Consider the following 19,828-nt stretch of genomic DNA (forward strand, 5'->3'; position numbering starts at 1 on the left):
CCTCAGAACTTTGTCCCACGTCTTCCTAAAAGCTGACAAAATGTAAGCTGAAGTATGCCGCTTATCCATAACCTCAACATGGAGTAGGAAGGATCTATAACACTCCTGCCATTATGCCCTAGTTCTGTCCCTCCTTTCACCCCATGCGCCTACACCAGCTGCATTGTTACTGTATTTGGGCAGCTACCAGTGTGCCGTCAGTGAAAGAAATGCATGCTGTGCACTAATGGTGCTCCATAAGTCAGAGGTCAAGTGGATGGTTTGTCCAGCTGCAATGGAGAGTTCGTCCTTCACCAATGACACACTTTGATAAAGTGACAGCACTACAGTTCTGCTGAAGGTGATGTGATAGGCGAAGTGGTAGTGGGGAGCGAGGGCCTCATACAGCTGCCTGAAGTACTCCCCCTCGGGATGTGTCCCTGACGCTGCACGAAGGGCTGGACGTACCGGGACGTCCATAGGGGAATGAAGGGGTTAACGCCACATCTCAGTTAGGTAATCAACCACGATTTATTTGTAGTCCTAGTATGCAGATATATACAGAATTACATAGTACACAACTTCCCTACAAACAAAAGCCTAGCTCGTCTGAGCGCTTACTAACATAACTCCCTCACTACTCAGGGTCTAAAACTAAACATAATGTAATCCCACCAACCTTTTTAATGGTCTCTTTTGTGCATAGCAAGCCCTGCTGCTTCCAAACAAACTCTCTCTCCTTCCCTCTGTCCAACAGGTCAGGTTATATTGCAGTCAGTGCAGCTAATTACTTGCAGCTGACCAGTGCATTGGAGTCAGCTTAAACTTCTGGCCTGGATCCTGTGTCAGTCCAGGTGCATGTAAACTGTGGGGTGGAGCACCAGCCTGCCCTATATGTCATATAAAACCCTGCAAAATCGAGGGGGAATGTATACCCCTTCCACAACAACACCCCGCACCTTGTTACAATATGTACAGTGCATGTATTTCTACCATTATTGGTAGTTTGTTTGTTTTTGGTGATTATAGATTTGAAAAACCAACATAACTTTAACTATGTTGACAGAGTTAATGCAAGTTCAAGTGTTCTTGAAAAGGAGAAAGTCCTGGAAAGTGAACTGTCATTCTGGTTAAAGGTTTAAGGTTGCCTCCAATCCCCTTCGCACAAAGACTGAAGCTCAATTTGCAGCCCATCAGAATTAGCGGGGGTAGAAGATGGAGACGTTCACCTCATCAATGGCCAGGTACAGAACCATTCTGTATTTTTAAAGACTAAGTTAATTTGTTGTTGCTGTCCATGTATTAAACTGCAATATAGGACTCCCAAGTATCAAGAAATCTTTCCTTCTCTTGGAGAAGCAGGGTCCACTACTGGAACATAACTTGTGTGACTATATTCCTCCAGTATGTGAGGGTAGGGGCTATCTGAGCTAACCTTAGATCCAAAAAAGCGTGTGATCGGATGTTTTTTTTTTTTACATATATAATGTTTTTTGCTCATATTTGTAATATTAATTGAGAAGGGTGGGTTTGATATAAGCACCTAATTCACTTTTAGTGCATTGTAGACTATTTAAATTCAACATGGTGGTGACAATTACCAAGTCATATGTATATATAAGTGTGTGATGTTGGATTGAGAGCAGTGGCGACTCTAGAAACAATATATAGGGGGGGCACACAAGATACCACAGTCAAACTGGGGGGGGCATTAATAATTTCCACCATTAAAACATACCACTGAAAATATATATATATATATATATATATATATATATATATATATATATATATATATAGCCAAAAGTAATGTGCTATGGAATGATACTTTTGTTATTGGACAATACAATACTTGATCATTCAACATGGGAAGCCTGAAGCCACAATTTAGTACGACTAATCCTTGAAATCCTTTAAACAACACAATACCTTAACTTTTGCACTAAATGATTTCAGGGCCTAATATTAGACCCTGCTGCCGATATATATTTAAATATTAGATCCTGCTGCTGATATATATATATTAGCCCCTGCTGCCCATATATATTAATATTAGCTCCAGTTGCCGATATATATATTAATATTAGTCCCTGCTGCCGATAGCAGGTATAGATCAACACATTAACACACAAACCCAGCTTTGCATGTATAGATCAATTGAAATTCACTTGTGATCTCAGCACTGAAGGTATATATCAAATAAACAGAATCAGACATACAAATCCTGTATTTGCAGGTATACAATAATAATATATGAAACGTAGCATTGCAGGTATAGATCAAATAAATACATGGAAACAGCATTGCAAGTATTAATCAACTGAACAAGACATACAAACCCTGTATTTGCAGGTATACATAAATAATGTATGGAAACATAGCATAGCAGATATGGATCTACAGAATAACACAGAAACCCAGCTTTGTATGTGCAGATCAATTGGAATTCACATAAAAACATGGCATTAAAGATATATTTAAAAACCCCTAAATAACAGGGATTGATCACAGGTTGCACTTCCCAAAGCCAGCCCTGGTGTCCACACTGCCCACATAGAACCTGGCCAGCACCCAGATAACACACATAAGATTTGCCATCTTTGTCCCATATACACCCCGCCTGTGCCATCTTGGTCCCCAAGGCTCAAACATCCTGCTAGCCCCATCTTTGCCCTTCCACAATTATACATCTATGATACACACAAACACATTAACTCATGCTCTCCCCCTCATTCAGACAATTCATCCACACATTAACTCATGCTCTCTCTCATTCAGACAATTCATCCACACATTAACTCATGCTCTCCCTCATTCAGACAATTCATCCACATATTAACTCATGCTCTTCCTCATTCAGACACTTCATCCATTTTAAGAAACTACGCCCCTTGGAGCTTCAAATGAGGGTCTACATGTATTTCTAGGACAAAAGTTGAGTGCACAAATAACGATGGAATATGTCGCTTTGGCTAGAAAATATGTTTTTTCTAACCATAGCGACATGTTCGTTTGTGTCTTGCCACACCAGGTTTGTACTAGAAACACATACAGCCCCTCATTTGATGCGCCAAGGGGTGTAGTTCTTGCAAATGTGTACTTTTTGTGCCATAATTTAACTTCCTACGTGAGCAGTAATGCCACGTCAAGGCTTCAACCCTAATTACTGATCATTCACACGCCTTTCATATCTCCATTCACTCGCAGAAGCACACACCATACTTTCCATACATTCACTCACAGAAGCACACACCATTCTTTCCCCTTACAATCCCAAAGAAATGATGGTAAAGGGAGAAAAAAAAAAAAATCACTTTTACAGCAAAAATAAGTTTTGCAGTAAAAATGCAAGGATGAGATGGTAACTCACGTACCGCACAGGCAGGGGGGCTATTAAATGGAAAAAAAATAGTATTAAAGCAGCGCCGGCCGGCGGCATCAGCACTCAGTGCCCGTATGCGATGGCCGCCAAGCGATGGGAGCAGCGTGAGGGGTGAAAGCTCCGCCCCCTCGCACTCACCTTTCACCCCTCACGCTGCTCCCATCACTATGCGGCCATCAGATTGTTGGAAATCTAATGTAAACAGCCGCTGGGTGCCGATGCTGCCGGCCGGCGCTACCGTATATTCCGGCGTATAAGACGACTGGGCGTATAAGACGACCCCCAACTTTTACAGTCCAAATATAGAGTTTGGACTATACTCGCCGTATAAGACTACCCCTCTACCCAGCGTACAACAACCAGCCAATCACGGCAAGCGATGTACCTTACCGGTGATTTGCTGACATATACATACATGCACTGCCCTTACACACACACACACACATATATAATATATATATCTATATATATATCTACACATATGCCTGTCCATACATACACATTTATACACTGCCCTCACCACACACCCCTGTCTTTACACACACATGTACATGTACATATATATTTCTTCCCCCATCTCTTACCTTATCTTCTGTCTTCTTTCTTCCATCCAGTTGTGGGAGCCCGAGGTCTGGCACTTCAGACCTCGGCTTCCCTGCTCTCTAATCACTACGCGCCGGCTATTGATGCCGAGCGCCGGGACATGACATCATCCCTGCGCTCAGCATCAATAGCCGGCGCCTAGTGATTAGAGAGCAGGGAAGCCGAGGTCTGAAGTGCCAGACCTCGGGCTTCCCTGCTCCCTCATCACTACGCGCCGGCAATTGATGCCGGGCGCCGGGACATGACGGCAACCCTGCGCTCGGCATCAATAGCCGGCGCCTAGTGATTAGAGAGCAGGGAAGCCGAGGTCTGAAGTGCCTGAAGTGTCTGAAGTGCCACTACGGCGCGTAGTGATTAGAGAGATTGGTGGCTTCGTGGGAACCTCCGGCTTGGTAAGTACCCGGCGTATAAGACGACCCCCACTTTTAAGAAGATTTTTTGGGGTTAAAAAGTCGTCTTATACGCCGGAATATACGGTACTTTAATACCTTATTTATTTATTTTTAATATGGCAAGCCGATCCAGCATATTAAATAAATAAAAAAAAGGATTAAAGTAGCTCCGGCCGGTGGCATCAGCACCCAGCGGCCGTTTAGATAAGTTTTCCAGCAGTCTGATGGCCGCATAGTGAAGGGAGCAGCGTGAGGGGTGAAAGGTGAGTGCGACGGGGCGGAGCCACTTCACTTGACTTGCCCCTCAGGCCTTAGGCTGCCAGCCCTCCCCTGCGCACAGGCTAACTGGCTGATTTTAATAATATTTGCATTTCATCAGGATTTCAAAAATTGCCTCCCTCCACCGTTGGCTAAATTTAACCCCATGATCAAAGGGATCATGGGATTCAAAATTAGTATCGGCCATTTTTAAAAAGGGAATGTACTTTTTATAGCTATATGATCACTGTGGTAACATTGGCTACCACAGTGATCATTTAGCTAGAATACTTAAACTTTTTTTAAAGTTAAACTACTTTATGTTTCAATAATTTCATTTGGGGGTCTCTAGGCAATTTTGATCTTTTTTCATCTGCCTTTAGAGACCCCCAAATCTTTTTTTTACATTTTTAACTTAAGATTTTTTTAAATTCTTTTTTACAAGCTATATACCATTGGAAAGGTGAGGTAATTACCTTTCCAATGGTATATGTTGGGGGTCTGTAGCGGCTTAGATGCCTGAGATACAGGCATCTAAGCAGCATGCCCCCATACCTCTTTAACTGACAATTGTCAGTTGTTAATAAAGTTGCGCGGTGACGTCATCGCGTCATTGCGCGAGACGTCACCGGGCGGATCGGGTGGACCCAGTGATGCCCTTCAGTTTGAGGGGCAGATCGCCGAGGTAGGTGGTAATGGAGGTCCACAGACCTTGACCTCCATCAAGGTAGGGTAGTGCTAGCGACGGCATGGTGCCGTCGTCAGCACCTGACTGGGACTGCTAGCGATGTCACCATGCCGTCGTTAGCAGTCAAGGGGTTAAAGTCCCATTGCGGGACTGTCCTGGGTGGCTCCAAATTCGGCAGGGGGGCAACAGGGGGGGCAATTTTTTTATCATGCATTGTTTGCCAATGCATCTATTTTCAACACATATTGTATTATTTAATTTTGTTTAAGGGACTGAATCTTAGCTTTCACCTTCAACAAGATACATCCAATGCGGTTTTTGCATGCCCCAAATGGAAACTCTGCCCTAAGCAAGCCCCTAGAGTTTCATTAGATAACATTTAAATGGAGACATTGATTCAGACCTGGTCTGGTTAGTGTTTTGTGACTGCTAACTTACTAAAGTGTATTTATTTGTCCTGCTTTATGAGTTTACTACTTTATCAAATTGGAGCAATATCATTTTACAAGTGGTCACTAATAGGAAACCTCTGGTTATTTCGACTGACGTATGCCAGAATATTTAACTATTCAAGTGCCCAAATTTTTACCCTTGGGAGGCCAGGACAATTTCAGTGATTTTTCGCATCCTTACGTTTAACTAACTTACTAACAAACAATTACACACATATACATTCATGCTCATACACATTCATACCAACATACACACACACACACATTGATAACACCACCAACTTAAACATTTATGTTATTAAATGTTAATTGCAATCTTTAGGGTAACCTCTGAAGGTTTAACCCCTAGAATAGAAGCTATGTAGCAGGGAAAGTAGGTTCAGAAAGTCAATTACAAATCTCCACTGTAGCACCACTCTAAGCCCTGTGCTGCTTTGGGGGAATTCTCCCATGTTTAAGAGTACATATAAGACTTCTGTTGAAGACAGATGCTTTGCTTTTACTCTTAAATGCAAGGCTAGATTTGGGAGCAAGACACACTGATCAGTCTGTGACTACAATAAAGGAAACTAAAAAGGGGGGACATGCTACAAGGGTAGCCAGAGCCAGAAAGTTCACCCAGGTGGCAGGGAGCAGAGGAGAGGGACACTGAGCAGTCGCTGAAAACTCTCACAAACGAGCGGCTTGTTCATAAAAAGGTTTTAAGCAACTGCTCTCCGCCCCCTGTCTCTTCTGCTCCCTGCTGCCACCTGTCTCAAAGCTACCCTGTGGTGGTAGGAGCGTGAGGCCTCTGTCTCAGTCGCAGCGTCAGCGCTTCATGCAGAGTGACAGAATATGAAGTCAAATCTTGGCACTCAGCAGTAAAGCCACGAGCACTGAGACAAAGCAACAAGACAGAGGCCTTGTGTTCCAACCGCAGGACTTCAGCAAGGTAAGTGAATAAGAAAAGTGGGAGGGTAGAGGCAATTCTGATGGTCCAACCTTCATAGTTTCTTCTAGCTGGGCCTTTTATATATTTAAACTGGCCCTTAATAATGTATAATTATTGGACACATGTCTTACCTACAGCTACTTGGTGGAAAAACTAGGAAAGCTTGTACCAGTGGCCCAGCACATATAATTAAAAAGTGATATTAACATACTGATGTGATACTTGATCAGTTTATAGTGATGGGAGTTATGATGTATTACCGTCAATGTCTGGCACAATATATAGTGATGGGAAATATGCTGTACCAAGAGGTGGATTAGGAAATGGATGTGGTTAGAGGGGTTATGTTTGTTAGGGGAAGAGTTAGAAATATTGCCAAAAACATTTTTGCACTCAGGCGTCAGTGACCCTAGGCTCGTCCCTGCTCCCACAGCATTTGCTTTCTGTGTCACTTGACAACTAAACATTCCTACCAAAGATTATGAATGAGGGAAACGTTTACATTAAATAACATTTTTTCCACAAAGAATTTTGGAGCATCCAACAGAAGTAGGAATTATGTCTTTAATGTTGCAATTAGTTACAAAAAGTGTTAAATTCACTAGAATAGGTGGAACAGCACATTTAACTGACAGATAACATAAGGAGTGTTTTCTTCTTTATGGTTCACAATGAAAACTACAAAGTTGTTACTTCATACCTAAAGCATATTAGATTAACAGCTTTCTGATTGATAACTTGGTTGACCAGGCCACATTTATTGAAAAAAATATTCTCCCTGCGTTTGTAAAGTGGTTAAATAAACTGAAATGAAGTACCTTGTCCCAGAGGATACAGTTAGTTAAGGCTCTGTTTATTTTTTCTGGCAATAGATGAAATCCAGAATCTGTTACCTGCTGCCATTCCTGTCTGCTGCTTTGTTTTTTCCTCATAAATCAATCTTGAAATAGGTCACTGTGTGAGGTCACCCCTCAAAAAAATCAACAAAATTATTTGTACAAAAAATGGCAAGTTCACCTTTCTAGACTCTGTAATGACCCTATAAACTTTTGAGAATATGTCTTGTGCACTAAATGTCTTGGGCACAAAATGACATTTTATAGCCACCTAAATAATTGTCTAGAAGTACATAGTCTGTTAAAATTTGGACTTGATTCATATACATAACACAAAACTGAAGATTATTTCTATAAACAATCCTAAATTAGCCCAAAGGAATTATATAATTTATGGAAATTTGGGTTACTTTTGTGGCCAGCTTTTGTTTAATGGTAATAGCCTGTTAAAATCTGTCCTCTTTTCTCTTCATGATTCCTACATAGTGTTTTTACAACACAAGTAACGTAAACAGGGATATGTGCCATTGGCTATATTTTACATATTTGTGGTGCAACCCGTGCAAGGAAATCAGGAAGAACCTAGATTCAGTGGATATCAAAGGCTCTGTCTGTACTCCAGAATGCATTATTAATGACCAGATAGCACAAACAGAACCAAGTAGTTAGAAATAGATACAGTACATCTTGACAGGACTGTAAGTACGCCAGATGGATAGCACAGGCTGGACAGCCCACGGACAGGCCCCTGTGGCTGGACAGCCCACGGACAGGCCCCTGTGGCTGGACAGCCCACATACAAGGCACATGGCAGGATACAAACAGGATGCTGGTAACAGTAACAGAACCAGCATTAACTTTTTCAGCTGTTTAAGTTACATTAGCTCATCTGCTAGCCTTCACATGCATCAATGAGCCTTGGCTGCTCTGTCGACGGTTCATTGCTTTTCCTTCCTTGGACCACTTTTTATACTGGCCACTGCAGACTGGAAACACCCCACAAGAACTGCAGTTTTGGAGATGCTCTGACCCAGTCATCTAGCCATTACAATTTGGCCATTGTCAGCTCAGCGACTTTCTGTTGCTCAGATCCTTACGCTTGCTCATTTTCCTGCTTCTAACACATCAAACGTGAGGACAAAATGTTCACTTGCTGTCTAATATATCTGACCCACTGACAGGTGCCATGATAACAAGATTATCAGTGTTATTCACTTCACCTGTCAGTGGTCATAATGTTATGGCTGATCAATGTAAATCAGCTGATTTTTATGGAGTAGGGCTGCACCAGATAACAAGGCCAAGCTGACAATCTTAAAGCCAGAGTTGCCACACCCAGAAGAGTGGCTACCAGAGGCTGCAAGCCTCCACAGTGGGAATATATATACAGGAACCTGGCATGTAGGATGGAACTGTGACAAGTTGTTTCTTATAGGCTAGAATGGACACAGCTATATAAGCCACACAGGAAATATCCACTAAAAGGCTCTTTAGTACCTGAAATATATCAGAATGAAAGAGGAGCCCTGGAGCTGCGTAGGGGTAAGGTGCACCACAAAGGAAACACGTGACCAGTCTGGGATTCCTAAATTGTGTATACACAGGATGAACCAATACCACCCAGGGGTTGAGCCCCAAGGATCAAATGGCCGATAGTATACAAACAACCAGGCGTAAGGCTACAAAGAGTTAAATCCAAAAAAACTCAAGCCAGAAGGTTAAAGAAAGTAACAGTTACTAAAGGTAGCTAAAGGTCAGGTACAAAAGGTAATCAAAATGGGTAAAGCAGAGAAAGCGCTAAGCTACTGATACAGGAACCAGCTAACAGCTAAGCAAAGAGGGCTTTTATGTTGGAATTTGGCGCCCTCTGATGACATCATTCCATACAGCCACACCTCCTGGAAGAAGCCTGCATCAGCCGTGTAGCAGAATTGAGATGCATTGTCATGTCAACTGTAGAGCTGAGGAAACGACATTCCCCAGGTTAGCCCCCCCATATTAAGAATTTTAACAAAAGATCATTCAATTTGTTAGAGCTTTGTTAGCTCAGGTTAGATCAACAGTTTTTTTCGTTAGATCTACTCTAACATATGCAATATTAACAATCTTTTTCGGGGGGGCTAACCCGTAGCCAGCCCCACCTCAACCAAAAATTCAAACTGTTATTGATTATGATAGCTCCGCGTTAGATCAGGTTTGATCAGACAAAATTTTTGTTTAATCTAATTACTCAGATATTGCATATTTAATGAGGGGGACTGGCCCCCCTCAACTGAAAGTTGGATTTTTAAAATTGATTTTAGTAGATATTCCTTAGATCCGGTAAGATAAACAGTTTTTTTTCTGTTAGATCTATCACGCAGGAGGCGGTATTCACAATCCTATTTTGTGTACAGTGGATGGGAATACATATGGCCCCCCTCAACTGAAATTTTGAATTTTTGTCCCGCTGAGCTCTACCTCTGTTCCGTGGAACACCTGAGGCCGGCCCTGGAAACACTATACAAAGCTAAAAGATAGGAAATAAAGCATATAGAGAAATAAAACCTATCCCCCACCGCACACATAGGATAGGGAACACCGCCTCCTGTGTGATAGATCTAACAAAAAACAGTTGATCTTACTGGATCTAACAAATATCTACCAAAATCAATAAAAAAACAAAATTTCAGTTGATGGTGTGCCAACCTGTATGTATCCCCATCCCCCGCATAAAAAAAATAAGATTGTGAATACCGCCTACTGCGTGATAGCTCTAACGGAAAAAACAGTCGATCTTACTGGATCTAACAAATGTCTACTAAAATTAATTAAAAAAATCCAAATTTCAGTTGAGGGGAGCCAACCTGTATGTATTCCCATCCCCTCCACACATAAGAGGATTGTGAATACCGCCTACTGCATGATAGATCTAACGAAAAAAAACAGCTGATCTTACCGGATCTAACGAATATCTACCAAAATCCCAAAAACAAATTCAGTTGAGGGGGGTCCAGCCCCCCCTCATTAAATATGCAATATCTGAGTAATTAGACTAGATTTAACAAACATTTTGTCTGACCAAACCTGATTTAACGCAGAGCTATCATAATCAATAACAGTTTGTTGAATTTTTTGTTTAGGTGGGGCTGGCTATGGGTTAGCCCCCCTGAAAAAGATTGTTAATATTGCATATTCTAGAGTAGATCTAACGAAAAAAAACAGTTGATCTAACAAAGATCTAACAAATTCATCTTTTGTTAAAATTCTTAATATGGGGGGGCTAACCTGGGGGATGTTAATTCAAGGGTTATCTGGATATACAGTTTACGATATACAATCATGCAAATAATTAAGGGGTATGTATGAGACATAGGGAAAGCCACACATTAATATTTTTATGTGAAACACCAGGACCTTTGAGCTTCATTTACAATTGTACGTTATATTGTACAGGAATAGTTAAAACTGCGCTTTTAACATAAACACACACAAATACTTAAGCCCCTTATGCTGGTATGAGTCTGTGGCCACTGCATATAGAAGACACATGACTCCACTAGGCACAGTGACTAAGGTTCAAGCTGAATGCTTGACCCTGCTTATTACAGAAAATCATGTGGTCAGATGTTCTATTTATTTCAGACCATGGGACTTTTAGAGACGTCTTTTATTTAAACTGGACAGCTGCCCTCCACATTAAAATGAGAGGGCAGCCTAGTAACTAAACAAGGATGTTGAAAACACAAAATACAGCTGATTCAGGGACACTTCATGATTTATGATCATATCAGGACATGGACTATGTGACTCTCAGAGCAATATAAGCTGTTAGTACACTTAAAAAGCACTTACATTGCACCTGGAGAGCATAGAGTGAACATTATATGTCCCACACATTATTTTGTTTTGTTATTAGGGTTTGTTAAACAGGTTTTTTAAAGGGAAACCTTTTAACATTATTGTCAGAAGCAATGTTTTTATTAAGATAATTTGCAAAAGCTACATATTGTGAGATAGGTCAGGGATCGCCCCTCGCTGAGGTCAAGGGACAAGTGCCCGTCTTCATTCAAACCAGGCAAACAGCAGTAAGTTTGCGCAATCTGACACAGGGTCAGGTTTCTTAGAAAGGTTGCAAAGACAAAAGAAATATAACAACACAGCAACAAAACACCTTGCCTGTCTGGCACTTACTATACAAGGGATGTCCCTCACTACCAGCTGGAGAGCTTCTCTCTGCCAACACAGTACATCCAGCAACCTTTACTCAAACATCTCTCCCACAGACAGGCTTTCTGTGTCCTCAGCCAGAGAGCTATCTGCCCTCCTGGCTTCCCTTTTATACCCGCCCTCTCATTCACCTACATTAATCACCTAGCAGGTGGAAGACTCTGGTGTTACTTCGCATAGGAAAGGAATCTAGGAGAAACATACCTCCCTTCCACCACCAATCCTACATGAATGTAACAATAGTAAATTGAGATACGTTATACATATCTTAAATTTATTACAAGTTTGTGCATTTTTTCTATTGGGATCTGCAGTAGGTTTAACAAATGACAGCTTTATTATTTAGAATTTGTACTTATAGAATCAAATTGAGGCTCCACCAGACCCTTGAGAGTGAAATAAACTATGGCCCCAATCTTTGCATCCTTACATTAAGTTTGCAACATATAGAGTGAATACTTGAGATAGCAGGATCCATCACTATGCAGGGGTCATTCTATGATTAAATACTGAACTGGTCAGAGCTTAATCTCATAGAATGATTGGAATGGGCTAATTGATGTGCATTATTCACTTCCATTCTTCTATAATAACTAATTTGTGTACTATTTAATTTAATTTAACTTCAGTTTCAGAGTTCATCTGGTGCTCCTTTACCATAATGGTCACTTGTAGACAGTTAAAGAAGATCTCACCAATCCTCAAAATGTGATTATGTTTATAAAAATTGCTGAGACAAAACTACTCCATGCACTTTTATCACTGCTTGAACTGACTGATTCTTGAAAGTATTGTTTAAAAATGTTAATTTTAGATGTTAATTATAGAGTTGAAACAAAGCAGTGGTCAGAAGATATTTGGCTCAAGCTGAATTCACCATAATGACACATTTTGTTTGCTCTCTGTAATTTAACTTTTTGTTACAAGAACAGAATAGGTTGTTAGTGCCATGTGGAATGTCCTGAGATTTTAAGTGACACAATAAAGTATGAATAGTTATACAGCATCAACAAGAGGTGTCATTACATTAAAAGGACAGGCAGATACATAGAATGACAGCTTAAGATGCCACACAGTGTATATAAAAAGTCTGAAATCTTAAATATATTACCAATTTTGTACTATTTGCCTAAACATCCAATAGGACACTACAAGACTGAACAGACTAAGACAAACTGATTTACAGAAGGCCCCAGGAGCGTAACTAGAAACCACAGGGCTTCAGTGCGGAAATTGCCCTGGTGCCCCCATAACGTTATCAAGCAACATGTCCAACAGTGCCGCCGTTTTCTCCCAAACAGCTTGGGAATGCCACCTCCCCCCTAACCCCCAAAGAACCTGCTTCTGCCTTCTTTGCCCCTAGCTTGTCAGTGCCCCCAAACAACTTTTGTGTGCCTTCTTTGCCCTCCCATTATACATTGTGGCACACATACAGTATGTAAACACACATTTATACATACTAAGACACATGTACACACTTGTTTTAATACACACCCTCTCACACCATTCATGCTAACACACATTCCCCTTCACACCACTTACACATACATGCTCACACACACAATTACACATAGACATCCATGCCCACATACACTTATACATAGACACCCATGCTCACATACTTTTATACATACACATATACATACACATACATACAAACATATATACTTCCTCCCTGCCTCCCTCATCCCTATTACCTATCCTGTAGCTTTCTGTCCGGCTGCTTTCACACAGTGTGAGTAGCCTCGGTGCCACGTAATGTAATGTAACGTGACCCTCCTGTGTTCCTGTCTCCCTGTGCCAGTTCAAAATAGTTTAGAAGGGGCCCTATCTATCTGGACAGGCCTTGTCACAGTTGCAACCCCTGTGAACCCTGTAGTTAACCCACTTGAAGGACCTAAACAATAGTAACCCCAAAATCTGGTTCACTGTTGCAGTAGCCCCTTATGTTAGAACAAGCAATACAGTTAATCACTTGGTCTGACACATCGACCTGTCCATAATTAAAGAATAACATGGACACTTGGGATACCTTGAAGTCCTAAACTGTGGAAGAAGCTCCAGAGTGGAGAAAAAAGTGGTATAGGAAAAAGTAAAAGAAAAAGCAGCTTATAAAAATGTCCATTGATGAAGATGGGACGTTTCAGGTAGTGACTCTGGAAAAAACTATAGTTGGAGCTTTGGCAGGGACGTTTATATTGTATTTTATTTTACATGTAGTATATACTAATTAAAATATATGACATTTAAGACATATGGTTTTGGAGTCCAGCAGCCAGATCAGCAAGGTCTTCTGCTAGAAGAAACTTGTTTCCCACGTGGTTGGGCCCCTGAGCTTTGAGTGGCAATCTGGTCTTTAGCAGAGCTGAGAGGTTGGGACAAAATGTAGGAGTGTAGTAAGGAAAGACGAGGTCAGTAGGTAGGAGAAGGCAGCATAGTCTGTCGGTCCAGAATCGATAACAGGTAAGTAGAGATCAGTAGCAGGCTTGATATAATGCATCCAGGAACCACAACAATCTGGCAAGTATAGTGACAGTAAGCTGCTTTTATAGGCAGAGAGTCAGACACTTGACCAGACACAGCTGAGGAGAGTTGGCAATTATAACAAGGTTTGTAGGTTCATGGTTACCAGAACTGTGAAAGACAGGGTAGCGAAGCAAGTAAAGAAGAGAACCAGTAAAATGGAATTTAGGGTTCAAGTCCCGGTGAAGTCAGTTCCTGACACATAAGCCTGATCTTCCCTTAGCAAAAACCCAGCCCACTGTGAGTCTTGCACTCAACTACTTGTGCTAGTGCCACCACTTCTGTGCCTCTTATACCTAATGCCCATGATAGTACTAGACCCAATGGACCCCTGCTAACACTGATCATGCAAAGTATGGAAGGCAAAGAAATACTTGTGGCAGATTAGCCCAAAGATTACTAAAGCGAACCCTTTCTATAGTATCCCATGGTTGCCTGAAATACTGTCACAAGCCTTACCTGATATCTGGTAAGTTGGAGTGTGACTGATTGGGGAGGCATTATGTGAATGGGAGTACTGATGCCCAGCAGAGGAGGGCTGCCACATACAATAAAGGTTGGACTGCCTGTGTTGACCCCCTCCCTAAATCAAACAGAACTCCCTAAATCAAACAGAACTCCAAGAGTTGAGCCAAGACTATACAGAGGTGAATCACACCATACGCTATCACACCATATACACATCTATAACAATTCAGAGAAAAGTCATATGGAAAGGGCATACAGACTAGAAAGAGCCTGTCACAAATGGAGGAGTGCGTGCAACAGGTGAAAAAACATCTCAGTGGAAATCCACCAATTTAAGGTACTGGGTTCAGAACCACAAGGCCAATACCCTGAGCTGACAATTTTGCAGCCACAAAGAGACCTCAATACTCTGAAATTGACATGTTTGGGCCAGGACCTGGGGTTCTTCACAACACACGTATTGAGGCTTTGATGGCTTCCTCTAGCAGAACCAACCTCACGCAGCGCATTAATCAGATTGTACTTCTGGGAAATGATGTGTAAAAGAGTTGTTTAACTCCCACCTGATACCTGCCTGGTTATCACATGCTCCCAATTAATGGACTACTGCACTCTGGGACTCAGTATAGCACTGCCCCTACCCAGAAAATATATTCCCCATAGTATGGTCACCTTCCTATAATTTTCAGACTAAAATTTTGAATGACCCCCACTAGGGAACTCTACGGACAGGGTGGAGTCTGGCACCATAGGTACACTCCAGTATAAATTACTGAAGCGGGCAGCCTGGGGGACTCAAGGGGATAGACAGCTGTCAGCAATATCTCATTGAAGCACATAGAGCCGCCCTAGCCAGTCACTTTACTATTAGATACACCAAGAACCAGATGATACGCACACCTTTCTATCTAGTTATACTTAGTACCTCAAAAATCCTCAGCTTTTGCTCCAATTAAATTATTGTATGGATATCACATCAGGAGCCCCTTACGTGCAGGAATACTGGTAATGAAAGTGTAAGTCTGTAGAAACAATCCCAATTACCTAAAAACTGAACTCCAGAAGAAATAAGAACATCTCATGAGGCTGCCCCACCACAATATGAAGGCTTCTCAAGCTCATCAGAAAGTTCAGCACCCACCTTCAAATATCCATAGTATAGCAAATGGTCCTAATGAAGAAAAAAACAAACCAGGAGACATCACTTACATCCTAGCAAAAGGCACAGTTCAGAGTATTTGCCATACAAATAACTATAAAACATTATTTTTATCACATTATTTGTATTTAAATGTCAGAAAGCAAAAGTATTCAAATGTCCTAATAAATTAAATACATTAGACATAATGGAACCAAAACATTTGCTACTGCAAAAATTTTTAGATTCAAAAGTTCCATTTTATTCCATTTTATTCAGTAGAACAAAATAGTGATCACATTATTCTTCACGATATTCTTGTGAGAAACTTTTATTTAATAAAAGCTATGATTGAGAAATTTTTGTTCTTTGTTTTTATTTGCTTTTATTTGCCAACCTGCTCCCCCCGTTATGCACATCTGCCCCCCCTACCATTATGCACATCTGCCCCCAGGCTTGACACTCTGCCGCCAGAAATGCCTTATACCCCCTATATGCCACTCTGTCTCCCTGATATGCCTTATACCCTCCTATATGCCACTCTGTCTCCCTGATATGCCTTATACCCTCCTATATGCCACTCTGCCCCATGATATGCCTTTTAACCCGCTATATGCCACTCTGCCCCATGATATGCCTTTTAACCCCCTACATGCCACTCTGCCTCCAGAAATGCCTTTTAACCCCCTATATGCCACTCTGCCTCCAGAAATGCCTTATACCCCTATATGCCAGGGGCATCTCATGGGACATAGTGACATATAGGGGGTTAAAAGGCATATCATGGGACAGAGTGGCATATAGGGGGCTATAAGGCATTTCTGGCGGCAGAGTGGCATATATACACTGCTTCTGTCTCCCTGGTGTCCGGTGAGGGCAGCGGGTGGAGGCCAGCATTCATGAAGTTAAAGGGGCCCGCGTGCACGCACCACGCCGCCCAATGGCCGTGCCTTAGCTCTTCGTCCCACATCTTAAAAGGGGTGAGACGAAGAGCTGAGGCACGCCCATTTGGCGGCGTTGTGCGTGCACGCCGGCCCCTTTAACTTCATTAGGCACCGGTGGCCGAAGAAGGTGGCCCAGCTGCCACTTTCAATCCTGCTTGCAGCTGCTTAGTGGCGGTTTTGAGTGCTGGTCTGCCGGCCACCCGGCCCACGGACCGACCGGCCCACCGGGAAATTTCCTGGTATCCCGGTGGGCCAGTCCGGCCCTGGTTATGACCCATGCCAAATAACCATTCCCTTATTTCCCCTTGGTGTCTAGATGTTTAAAGACCCAATCCCCTGCAATAAACATTAGTCTATTTGAAATTGATCTCATGTTGTGTTGTTACTATGGAGGTTTGTATGGAGATTATGCTCTGGAGTATTACCTTATTCCAAGGACCGAAGTACCCAACCATTTGTATTCAGCCAGTGTATGAGGACGGTAGCAGCAAAGGCCAGGAACGTCCTGGTAGACCCCTGGTTCCTTTTACAGCCACTAAGTTGCCTTATCACACCAAGATCCAGTGGAGGTGGAGACATTGGTGTCAGGGACTGGGTCCATACAGACGACTGTAATGACCCAGAGTGCCCAAAGATGGTGTTCAGGAGTTATTACGCAGTAGCGGAGATAGACAGGGCCTGGAGCAGGACGACTGCACTCTCCCGGGTGGGCATCTAGGGTTGTGTGGCCACATATCAGGGCCCTGACATAGCAGCTGATGTTGTCCAGAACAAAGCAGAACTTGGAGATATCCTGCAGACACCCTGGCGCAGGCATGAAACATAGCACTAGAATCATGTGCAGTATCCTCCAGGCTGGGAGTAGGGAAGCTAAGCAGAGTAACAGCTGAAACATAGCAAGCCAGGGGGACAGAGCGAGCAAGGGACAGGGACACAGAGCAAGGAACATAACCATACGATACATACATGGTACAGGACACAACAAAGGACAGGGAACAAGGCAAGAAACACAGTGGATGGAGTGAGTAGCCAGAATCCTCAGACCCTTCTCCTTTAAGCAAGGATAGGACAACTTAACTGAGACATGGGGAGAGGAGAGAGGAACCGAAATCCTCAGACGATTCAGAGAATAGAGGGCAAAGGCACATAAGAGACAGACAAACATGAATACAGGAACTAACCTAGGACTATGTGATAACAATTGGAGATTCCATCACATCATATGGCCATAGTATGCTTAGCCCACCACTACGCCAAAGTACTCCAATATTCGGTGGGTCCTACCGCTAAACCCTGCCTACTGAATCACTAATAAGACCAAACATTGAATCTAAACACAAAACCAAGGGCATACCTTTAGACTGCAGACTGAGACAAACACAACAAACCGTGGGGCACACCTTATAAAGGAAACAGAGCTGATCAAAGTGCAGAACTGGAATCAAGGAATCAGAAGCACAGAACAGAGCATATGGAAATCCAGGAATGGATTACAGCAAAACATTGGAACTGAGGCAAGGCAAGGAAACTCAAGCAAGGCAAGAAAACCAGAGATGAGCAGCTCCGCAGCCTGACTTAGAGCGGCCCTCACAATTGGTCAAGGTGGACTGAAGCAAGGCAGAAACTAAGCTGGCAGGGGCCGAGTTGACAGGGGAAGATTGTAGCTGGAAGTTGACTTCAAAGAAGCCAAATTAAATGAGGTCATGATAAACCAAGCCCTGTGGACAGCTGAGGTAGTCAACAGAAATCCACAAGGTACACATAACACATCAAGTGTGACCCCTTTGTTCTATTTTTGCTGCACATGCATATCAGCAGCCAGTAGTCATGGGGGAAGCAACATAGTCTGCACCTTCAGGGCTGGCAGGGTCTTTGTGTAACATAGTAACATAGTAACATAGTTCATAAGGTTGAAAAAAGACCAAAGTCCATCAAGTTCAACCTATATACATATTGTGTCCCTACCGTGTTGATCCAGAGGAAGGCAAAAAACCCTTATGAAGCAGATGCCAATTGCCCCATACCAGGGGGAAAATTCCTTCCCGACTCCAAATATGGCAGTCAGAATAAATCCCTGAATCAACGTTCTGTCCCTATTAATCTACTATCCATAACTTGTAATATTATTGCTTTCAAGAAACACGTCCAGGCTCCTTTTAAACTCTTTTATTGAGTTTACCATTACCACTTCCTCTGGCAGAGAGTTCCATAGTCTCACCGCTCTTACTGTAAAGAACCCCCGTCTGTGCTGGTGTAGAAACCTTCTTTCCTCCAGCCGTAGAGGATGTCCCCTTGTTATAGATACAGTCCTGGGTATAAATAGGTCCTGGGAGTGATCTCTGTACTGCCCCCTTATATATTTATACATAGTTATTAAGTCCCCCCTAAGCCGTCTTTTTTCCAAACTAAATAACCCTAATTCTGATAATCTTTCTGAGTACTGTAGTCCTTCCATTCCCTTTATTACTCTGGTTGCCCGTCTTTGAACCCTCTCCAGCTCCACTATATCTTTCTTGTACACTGGTGCCCAGTACTGTACACAGTATTCCATGTGTGGTCTGACTAGTGACTTGTACAATGGTAGAATTATTTCCTTGTCGTGGGCATCCATGCCCCTTTTGATGCACCCCATGATTTTATTTGCCTTAGCAGCAGCTGCCCGACACTGGTCGCTACAGGTAAATTTACTGTTAACCAAGACTCCTAAGTGCTTTTCCATGTCAGTCGTCCCCAGTGTTTTCCCATTTAATACATATTCCCAGCCTGGATTTTTCTTCCCCATGTGCATAACCTTACATTTATCTGTGTTGAACCTCATCTGCCACATCCCAGCCCAAGCCTCCAACCTATGCAGATCCATTTGTAATCGTGCACTGTCCTCTATTGTGTTAACCACGTTACAGAGCTTAGTATCGTCTGCAAAGATTGATACTTTACTATACAATCCCTCTACAAGGTCATTAATAAATATATTAAAAAGAATAGGACCCAAAACTGACCCCTGTGGTACCCCACTAGTAACAGT

General features: G+C 42.4%; 1 long non-coding RNA gene across 1 annotated transcript in view; it reads right to left on the minus strand.

Moving 5' to 3' along the window:
• Positions 1 to 18,762, minus strand: part of LOC128501899 (uncharacterized) — a 108,684-nt gene extending 89,922 nt beyond the window's left edge. The window contains exon 1 of the long non-coding RNA XR_008355067.1: positions 18,701 to 18,762. This is a non-coding gene — a long non-coding RNA (uncharacterized LOC128501899). The remainder of the gene's footprint in view (positions 1 to 18,700) is intronic.
• Between the last annotated feature and the right edge of the window lie 1,066 nt (positions 18,763 to 19,828).

This window comes from Spea bombifrons, chromosome 7 (assembly GCF_027358695.1).
Source record: "Spea bombifrons isolate aSpeBom1 chromosome 7, aSpeBom1.2.pri, whole genome shotgun sequence".
NCBI lineage: Eukaryota > Metazoa > Chordata > Amphibia > Anura > Pelobatidae > Spea > Spea bombifrons.